We start from the raw sequence: 10009 nt of genomic DNA, 5'->3' as shown, positions 1-10009 counted from the left end.
CTGCCCCACCTCTCTCTCTCTACCCCACCTCTCTCTCTCTCTCTCTCTTTTCTCTCTCTCTCTCTCTCTCTCTCTACCCCCGCCCCGCCCCGCCCCACCTCTCTCTCTCTCTCTCTCTCTCTCTCTCTCTCTCTCTCTCTCTCTCTCTCTTCTCTCTACCCCGCCCCACCTCTCTCTCTCTCTCTCTCTCTCTCTCTCTCTCTCTCTCTCTCTCTCTCTCTCTCTCTACCCCGCCCCACCTCTCTCTCTCTCTCTCTCTCTCTCTCTCTCTTTCTCTCTACCCCCGCCCCATCTCTCTCAATTCAAGAGCTTTATTGGCATGGGAAACATGTGTTAACATTGCCAATGGCAAGTGAGGTAGACAACATACAAAGTGAATATATAAAGTGAAAAACAACAAAAATTAACAGTAAACATTACACATACAGAGGTTTCAAAACAGTAAAGACATTACAAATGTCATATTATATATATATACAGTGTTTTAACAATGTACAAATGGTTAAAGGACACAAGATAAAATAAATAAGCATAAATATGGGTTGTATTTACAATGGTGTGTGTTCTTCACTGGTTGCCCTTTTCTCGTGGCAACAGGTCACAAATCTTGCTGCTGTGATGGCACACTGTGGAATTTCACCCAGTAGATATGGGAGTTTTTCAAATTTGGATTTGTTTTCGAATTCTTTGTGGATCTGTGTAATCTGAGGGAAATATGTCTCTCTAATATGGTCATACATTGGGCAGGAGGTTAGGAAGTGCAGCTCAGTTTCCACCTCATTTTGTGGGCAGTGAGCACATAGCCTGTCTTCTCTTGAGAGCCATGTCTGCCTACGGCGGCCTTTCTCAATAGCAAGGCTATGCTCACTGAGTCTGTACATAGTCAAAGCTTTCCTTAATTTTGGGTCAGTCACAGTGGTCAGATATTCTGCCGCTGTGTACTCTCTGTGTAGGGCCAAATAGCATTCTAGTTTGCTCAGTTTTTTTGTTGTTTTTTGTTCTCTCTCTCTCTCTCTCTCTCTCTTTCTCTCTACCCCCGCCCCACCTCTCTCTCTCTCTCTCTTTCTCTCTCTTTCTCTCTACCACCGCCCCACCTCTCTCTCTCTCTCTCTCTCTCTCTCTCTCTCTCTCTCTTTCTCTCTACCCCCGCCCCACGTCGCTCTCTCGCTCTCTCTCTCTCTCTCAGGGACTCATGCAACTGTAACCTTGGTAACTCCATTAGCAATTTAATGGAGAATTACAGCTGACTCCGTCAACCAAAGCCTTTTCTGACAAAACAGCCTCCTTTCATCTTTGAATTAACTTAGCCAGCGCAGAGGCAACATGTACAACCATACAGCTTTGATATATCCATCTGTTTATGCAAATATACACAGACAGAGAGAGAAAGAGAGAGAGTGGAGAGACAGAGAGAGAGGGGAGAGGAAGAGAAATAGGGAGAGAAAAGATAGAGCCAGACCCATCAAACAACTCCTCCAGTTTGTCATTGTAAAGAGAAACACCCTCCATTTCTGAATGATACAGGTTTTTTTTTCCTTGAGTTCGGAGGTCATTTGGGTGTATTGCCTGGCCTTTGAAGGACCATAATCTGATAGATTATATCAGAAAGTGTTTTGGAAGATATCTAAGTGGGGGGAAGATAAAACACAGTATACTGAATATAGCTCAGTACAATTAATGATATTCTAAGGTCTGAGCACCCACCCCCCTCTGTCTCCTCAGTGGAAACTGCCACCACCTTCAGCATACAAATCAACCAGATTAGTGTGTTAGCCGAAGCAAGGTAGAATAAATGGAATGTGTTTTTAATGATAAAACAACCCACTTATTCCAGGTTGTGTCTAGCATGCACATTTACTTGAAAAAAGACAACTCCAACTGTCTAAAGAGTGGGAGTGATTTATATTATTGTCATCAGCCTACAGCATACCGTACCTAAAGAAAAACTCTGGACTCTTGGTAAAAAGACCAGAACTACTATAGTAGAGTTGAACTCCATTAGATCATCAGGTCAATAAACTAGAACTACTATAGTAGAGTTCAACTCCATTAGATCATCAGGTTAATAAACTAGAACTACTATAGTAGAGTTGAACTCCATTAGATCATCAGGCCAATAAACTATAACTACTATAGTAGAGTTCAACTCCATTAGATCATCAGGTTAATAAACTATAACTACTATAGTAGAGTTTAACTCCATTAGATCATACAGCGATGACAAACTGATGTCCCTAGGTACAGACTATAACTAAGGCTATAACTAAGGCCCAGAGTTAAAAAACTAAACAAGCAAAAACCTCCTGGCCCCAAGCATACAGCAGCCAGATAGAAGAGCCAGAGCCAGTAAGAGCCCGTCAGAGCCAGTCAGAGTCAGAGCCAGTCAGAGCCCGTCAGAGCCAGTCAGAGTCAGAGCCAGTCAGAGCCAGTCAGAGTCAGAGCCAGTCAGAGCCCGTCAGAGCCAGTCAGAGTCAGAGCCAGTCAGAGCCAGTCAGAGTCAGAGCCAGTCAGAGTCAGAGCCAGTCAGAGCCCGTCAGAGCCAGTCAGAGTCAGAGCCAGTCAGAGTCAGTCAGAGTCAGAGCCAGTCAGAGCCAGTCAGAGCCACTCAGAGCCACTCAGAGCCAGTCAGAGTCAGAGCCAGTCAGAGTCAGTCAGAGTCAGAGCCAGTCAGAGTCAGAGCCAGTCAGAGCTAGAGTCAGAGCCAGTCAGAGCCAGTCAGAGTCAGAGCCAGTCAGAGTCAGTCAGAGTCAGAGAGTCAGAGCAGTCAGAGCCAGTCAGAGTCAGAGCCAGTCAGAGCCAGTGAGAGTCAGAGCCAGTCAGAGCCAGTCAGAGTCAGTCAGAGTCAGAGCCAGTCAGAGTCAGAGCCAGTCAGAGTCAGTCAGAGTCAGAGCCAGTCAGAGCCAGTCAGAGTCAGAGCCAGTCAGAGTCAGAGTCAGTCAGAGTTAGAGCCAGTCAGAGTCAGAGTCAGTCAGAGTCAGTCAGAGTCAGAGCCAGTCAGAGTCAGAGCCAGTCAGAGCCAGTCAGAGCCAGTCAGAGTCAGAGCCAGTCAGAGCCAGTCAGAGCCAGTCAGAGTCAGAGCCAGTCAGAGCCAGTCTGACATCAAGTGCATTGGTGTCTTTCCAATAGCACACAGTGATCAATGATAATGGCTCCTATATCATCGGTAATTACAATGGTGAATAGGCTTCATTATGCAGTGTTTCTGCTTAAACCACTAGGCAGGGCCATATGGGCACCCATCCATTAGTAAGTACACACACACACACACACACACACACACACACACACACACACACACACACACACACACACACACACACACACACACACACACACACACACACACACACACACACACACACACACACACACACACACACACCATCTCTCACTGTACCTTGCATTGGAGGTGATGTATTTATACATGACGGGGTCTGGGAAGCACTACCCCCTACAGAGAGACGAGAGGGAGAAGTGGAGAGAAGGAGGGAGTGGGGGAGACAGAGAAACTGAGAGAGAGCAAGAGAGAGAGAGAGAGAGAGAGAGAGAGAGAGAGAGAGAGAGAAAGAGAGAGAGAGAGAGGGATAGACGCACAAGAGAGAGAGAGAGACACAGAGAGAGAGACTTAACAGTATATTTGACCTCTCAGAAAATTAACAATAATGACAAATGGTTTGATGAAGAATGCAAAAATCCAAGAAAGAAATTGAGAAACCTGTCCAACCAAAAACATAGAGACCCGGAAAACCTGAGTCTACGCCTTCACTATGGTGAATCACTAAAACAATACAGAAATACACTACGGAAAAAGAAGGAACAGCATGTCAGAAATCAGCTCAATGTAATTGAAGAATCCATAGACTCTAACCACTTCTGGGAAAATTGGAAAACACTAAACAAACAACAACACAAATAATTATCTATCCAAAACGGAGATGTATGGGTAAACCACTTCTCCAATCTTTTTGGCTCTATAACAAAGAATAAAGAGCAAAAACATATACATGATCAAATACAGATCTTAGAATCAACTATTAAAGACTACCAGAACCCACTGGATTCTCCAATTACATTGAATGAGTTACAGGACAAAATAAAAACCATCCAACCCAAAAAGGCCTGTGGTGTTGATGGTATCCTTAATGAAATGATCAAATATACAGACAACAAATTCCAATTGGCTATACTAAAACTCTTTAACATCATCCTTAGTTCTGGCATCTTCCCCAATATTTGGAACCAAGGACTGATCACCCCAATCCACAAAAGTGGAGACAAATTTGACCCCAATAACTACTGTGGAATATGCGTCAACAGTAACCTTGGGGAAATCCTCTGCATTATCATTAACAGCAGACTCGTACATTTCCTCAATGAAAACAATGTACTGAGCAAATGTCAAATTGGCTTTTTACCAAATTACCGTACAACAGACCATGTATTCACCCTGCACACCCTAATTGACAACCAAACAAACCAAAACAAAGGCAAAGTCTTCTCATGCTTTGTTGATTTCAAAAAAGCCTTCGACTCAATTTGGCATGAGGGTCTGCTATACAAACTGATGGAAAGTGGTGTTGGGGGTAAAACACATGACATTATAAAATCCATGTACACAAACAACAAGTGTGCGGTTAAAATTGCCAAAAAACACACAAATTTCTTCACACAGGGTTGTGGGGCTAGACAGGGATGCAGCTTAAGCCCCACCCTCTTCAACATATATATCAACGAATTGGCGCGGGCACCAGAAAAGTCTGCAGCACCCGGCCTCACCCTACTAGAATCCGAAGTCAAATGTCTGCTGTTTGCTGATGATCTGGTGCTTCTGTCACCAACCAAGGAGGGCCTACAGCAGCACCTAGATCTTATGCACAGATTATGTCAGACCTGGGCCCTGACAGTAAATCTCAGTAAGACCAAAATACTGGTGTTCCAAAAAAGGTCCAGTCACCAGGACCACAAATACAAATTCCATCTTGACACTGTTGCCCTAGAGCACACAAAAAACTATACATACCTTGGCCTAAACATCAGCGCCACAGGTAACTTCCACAAAGCTGTGAACGATCTGAGAGACAAGGCAAGAAGGGCATTCTATGCCATCAAAAGGAATATAAATTTCAACATACCAATTAGGATTTGGCTAAAAATACTTGAATCAGTCATAGAGCCCATTGCCCTTTATGGTTGTGAGGTCTGGGGTCCGCTCACCAACCAAGACTTCACAAAATGGGACAAACACCAAATTGAGACTCTGCACGCAGAATTCTGCAAAAATATCCTCTGTGTACAACGTAGAACACCAAATAATGCATGCAGAGCAGAATTAGGCCGATACCCACTAATTATCAAAATCCAGAAAAGAGCCGTTAAATTCTATAACCACCTAAAAGGAAGCGATTCCCAAACCTTCCATAACAAAGCCATCACCTACAGAGAGATGAACCTGGAGAAGAGTCCCCTAAGCAAGCTGGTCCTGGGGCTCTGTTCACAAACACAAACACACCCTACAGAGCCCCAGGACAGCAGCACAATTAGACCCAACCAAATCATGAGAAAACAAAAAGATAATTACTTGACACATTGGAAAGAATTAACAAAAAAACTGAGCAAACTAGAATGCTATTTGGCCCTACACAGAGAGTACACAGCGGCAGAATACCTGCCCACTGTGACTGACCCAAAATTAAGGAAAGCTTTGACTATGTACAGACTCAGTGAGCATAGCCTTGCTATTGAGAAAGGCCGCCGTAGGCAGACATGGCTCTCAAGAGAAGACAGGCTATGTGCTCACTGCCCACAAAATGAGGTGGAAACTGAGCTGCACTTCCTAACCTCCTGCCCAATGTATGACCATATTAGAGAGACATATTTCCCTCAGATTACACAGATCCACAAAGAATTCGAAAACAAATCCAATTTTGATAAACTCCCATATCTACTGGGTGAAATTCCACAGTGTGCCATCACAGCAGCAAAATTTGTGACCTGTTGCCACGAGAAAAGGGCAACCTGTGAAGAACAAACACCATTGTAAATACAACCCATATTTATGCTTATTTATTTTATCTTGTGTCCTTCAACCATTTGTACATTGTTAAAACACTGTATATATATATATAATATGACATTTGTAATGTCTTTAATGTTTTGAAACTTCTGTATGTGTAATGTTTACTGTTCATTTTTATTGTTTATTTCACTTTATATATTCACTTTATATATTATCTACCTCACTTGCTTTGGCAATGTTAACACGTTTCCCATGCCAATAAAGCCCTTGAATTGAATTGAATTGAATTGAGAGAGAGAGACAGAGAGAGAGAGAGAGAGAGAGAGAGAGAGAGAGAGAGAGAGAGAGAGAGAGAGAGAGAGACAGACAGAGAGAGACAGACAGAGAGAGAGAATACTGTTCTTCCGGGTCTTCCATATCGCTAATTTAGCTGCCCCTGACACAAAATTAAGCAAAATAATTACACCCCTTCGACTAAACCTTTACTTTAACGCAAATATAAACAGTTGGGAAGAGAAAACCTCTCAACCATATGATCTACAAGACTCTTCTTTAAGAAGTACACCATGTTCAACCATACGATCAACAAGACACTCTTCTTTAAGAAGTACACCATGCTCAACCATACGATCAACAAGACACTCTTCTTTAAGAAGTACACCATGCTCAACCATACGATCAACCAGACACTCTTCTTTAAGAAGTACACCATGCTCAACCATACGATCTACAAGACACTCTTCTTTAAGAAGTACACCATGCTCAACCATACGATCTACAAGACACTCTTCTTTAAGAAGTACACCATGCTCAACCATACGATCAACAAGACACTCTTCTTTAAGAAGTACACCATGCTCAACCATACGATCTACAAGACACTCTTCTTTAAGAAGTACACCATGCTCAACCATCTGATCAACCAGACACTCTTCTTTAATAAGTACACCATGCTCAACCATACGATCTACAAGACACTCTTCTTTAAGAAATACACCATGCTCAACCATACGAGACAAGACACTCTTCTTTAAGAAATACACCATGCTCAACCATACGATCAACAAGACACTCTTCTTTAAGAAGTACACCATGCTCAACCATACGAGACAAGACACTCTTCTTTAAGAAGTACACCATGCTCAACCATACGATCAACCAGACACTCTTCTTTAAGAAATACCACCACCGTTTTATTCATCCGTGATGCATAAGCAACATTCTCATATCCTACCTTCTCTCCTACGGCGACCAGAAACTCCTCCACAGTGACAGTAGCTTCAGTAACACACCTAAAGCCGTGCCAAAGTGACACAGAGAGAGAGACACAGAGAGAGAGAGACAGAGAGTGGTAGAGATGGAAAGCAGAAAAGACAGAGAGACACAGAGAGAGATATACACACACAGAGAGAGACACACAGAGAGACAGAGAGTGGTAGAGATGGAAAGCAGAACAGACAGAGAGAGACAGAGAGAGATAGAGACACACAGAGAGAGACACACAGAGAGACAGAGAGTGGTAGAGATGGAAAGCAGAAAAGACAGAGAGAGATAGAGACACACAGAGAGAGACACACAGAGAGACAGAGAGTGGTAGAGATGGAAAGCAGAAAAGACAGAGAGAGACACAGAGAGAGACACAGAGAGAGACAGAGAGAGACAGAGAGAGACACAGAGAGAGACACAGAGAGAGACAGAGAGAGACAGAGAGAGACAGTGCTTGTGGAAGTAAATGAACGGCTTGTGTCTGCATTATTTCAACTGGACTACAGTTTGACACAAACAACCTCTCATAATGATCTGCTGTGATTAACAAGCTGCAATCATGTAGGGTACTGCATAGGGAATAGTCTATGGGCCCTGCTCAACAGTAGTGTACTATATAGGGAATAGTCTATGGGCCCTGCTCAACAGTAGTGTACTATATAGGGAATAGTCTATGGGCCCTGCTCAACAGTAGTGTACTATATAGGGAATAGTCTATTGGCCCTGCTCAACAGTAGTGTACTATATAGGGAATAGTCTATGGGCCCTGCTCAACAGTAGTGTACTATATAGGGAATAGTCTATGGGCCCTGCTCAACAGTAGTGTACTATATAGGGAATAGTCTATTGGCCCTGCTCAACAGTAGTGTACTATATAGGGAATAGTCTATTGCCCCTGATAAACAGTAGTGTACTATATAGGGAATAGTCTATGGGCCCTGCTCAACAGTAGTGTACTATATAGGGAATAGTGTGCCGTTTGGGACACAGTCAGAGGCTGATTTAGAGGAAGAGTTTAATTGCTTAAGCAATTTGCTGTATGTATGTCCTACGACAGAGTTCATTCCATCCTACCATGCAGAAAAATAACACATACGTCTTTCCTTAATCCAGTAAACATGAATGTATTGCCTAATCACTCAATCACTGCTATAAAGCAGGCTTTGTTGGCAGTTTAGACACAACTACAGTGTTTTTGTCTATGATTTCGTGTTTTCATCTATGGATCTTATTGAGTGAAGGAAGAAATTGCTTTGAATGTCTGCGCAAGATGGATAACGGCATTGGTATGACTGTCAGCCGTGAATGAGTTCTATTGTGAGTTTGTTTCCACAGTGCATGTTTGGTTGAATTGTTTAGAAAAGCCTTAATCTCTGTGTCTTGTATGGTGTTGTCTGGTGTGGTGTAGGGGTTAAAGAGTCTAGCTGCTGACTCTATTCATCCTTACCCATCTGCCACAGGAGAGGGAGGGGAAGAGTGGGTAAAGGGAGAGAGAGACAGAGTAACACTTGCTAGATAGAGGGACGGAGAGGGAGGGGCCGTGCAGAGAGGGGTGGCAGAGGGAGAGGGAGAGAAAGAGAGGGAAGGAGAGAGGGAGAAAGAGAGGGAAGGAGAGAGGGAGAGATAGAGAAGGTAGGACAGAGGGACAGAAAGAGAGGGAAGGCGAGAGGGAGAGAAAGAGAGGGAAGGAGAGAGGGAGAGAAAGAGAGGGAAGGAGAGAGGGAGAAAGAGAGGGAAGGAGAGAGGGAGAGATAGAGAAGGTAGGACAGAGGGACAGAAAGAGAGGGAAGGCGAGAGGGAGCTAAAGAGAGGGAAGGAGAGAGGGAGAGAAAGAGAGGGAAGGAGAGAGGGAGAGATAGAGAAGGTAGGAGAGAGGGAGAAAGAGAGGGTAGGTGAGAGGGAGAGAAAGAGAGGGAAGGAGAGAGGGAGAAAGAGATTGTAGGTGAGAGGGAGAGAAAGAGAGGGAGAAAGAGAGGGAAGGACAGAGGGAGAAATAGAGGGAAGGCGAGAGGGAGAGATAGAGAAGGTGAGAGGGACAGAAAGAGGGAAGGAGAGAGGGACAGAAAGAGAGGGAAGGACAGAGAGAGGGAAGGAGAGAGGGAGATAATGAGAGGGAAGGAGAGAGGGAGATAATGAGAGGGAAGGAGAGAGGTAGAAAGAGAGGGAAGGAGAGAGGGAGAGAGAGAGAAGGTGAGAGGGGCAGAAAGAGAGGGAAGGAGAGAGGGAGAGAGAAGGAAGGTGAGAGGGACAGAAAGAGAGGGAAGGACAGAGAGAGGGAAGGAGAGAGGGAGATAATGAGAGGGAAGGAGAGAGGTAGAAAGAGAGGGAAGGAGAGAGGGAGAGAATGAGAGGGAAGGAGAGAGGGAGAGAATGAGAGGGAAGGAGAGCGGGAGAGAATGAGAGGGAAGGAGAGAGGGACAGAAAGAGAGGGAAGGACAGAGGGAGAAAGAGAGGGAAGAAGAGAGGGAGAGATAGAGAAGGTGAGAGGGACAGAAAGAGGGAAGGAGAGAGGGACAGAAAGAGAGGGAAGGACAGAGAGAGGGAAGGAGAGAAGGAGATAATGAGAGGGAAGGAGAGAGGTAGAAAGAGAGGGAAGGAGAGAGGGAGAGAATGAGAGGGAAGGAGAATGAGAGGGAAGGAGAGTGGGAGAGAATGAGAGGGAAGGAGAGTGGGAGAGAATGAGAGGGAAGGAGAGAGGGAAAGAAATAGAGGGAAGGAGAGAGAGAA

The sequence above is a fragment of the Oncorhynchus clarkii genome, unplaced genomic scaffold (assembly GCF_045791955.1).
Source record: "Oncorhynchus clarkii lewisi isolate Uvic-CL-2024 unplaced genomic scaffold, UVic_Ocla_1.0 unplaced_contig_3779_pilon_pilon, whole genome shotgun sequence".
NCBI lineage: Eukaryota > Metazoa > Chordata > Actinopteri > Salmoniformes > Salmonidae > Oncorhynchus > Oncorhynchus clarkii.
Note: the sequence above shows the minus strand (reverse complement) of the source record.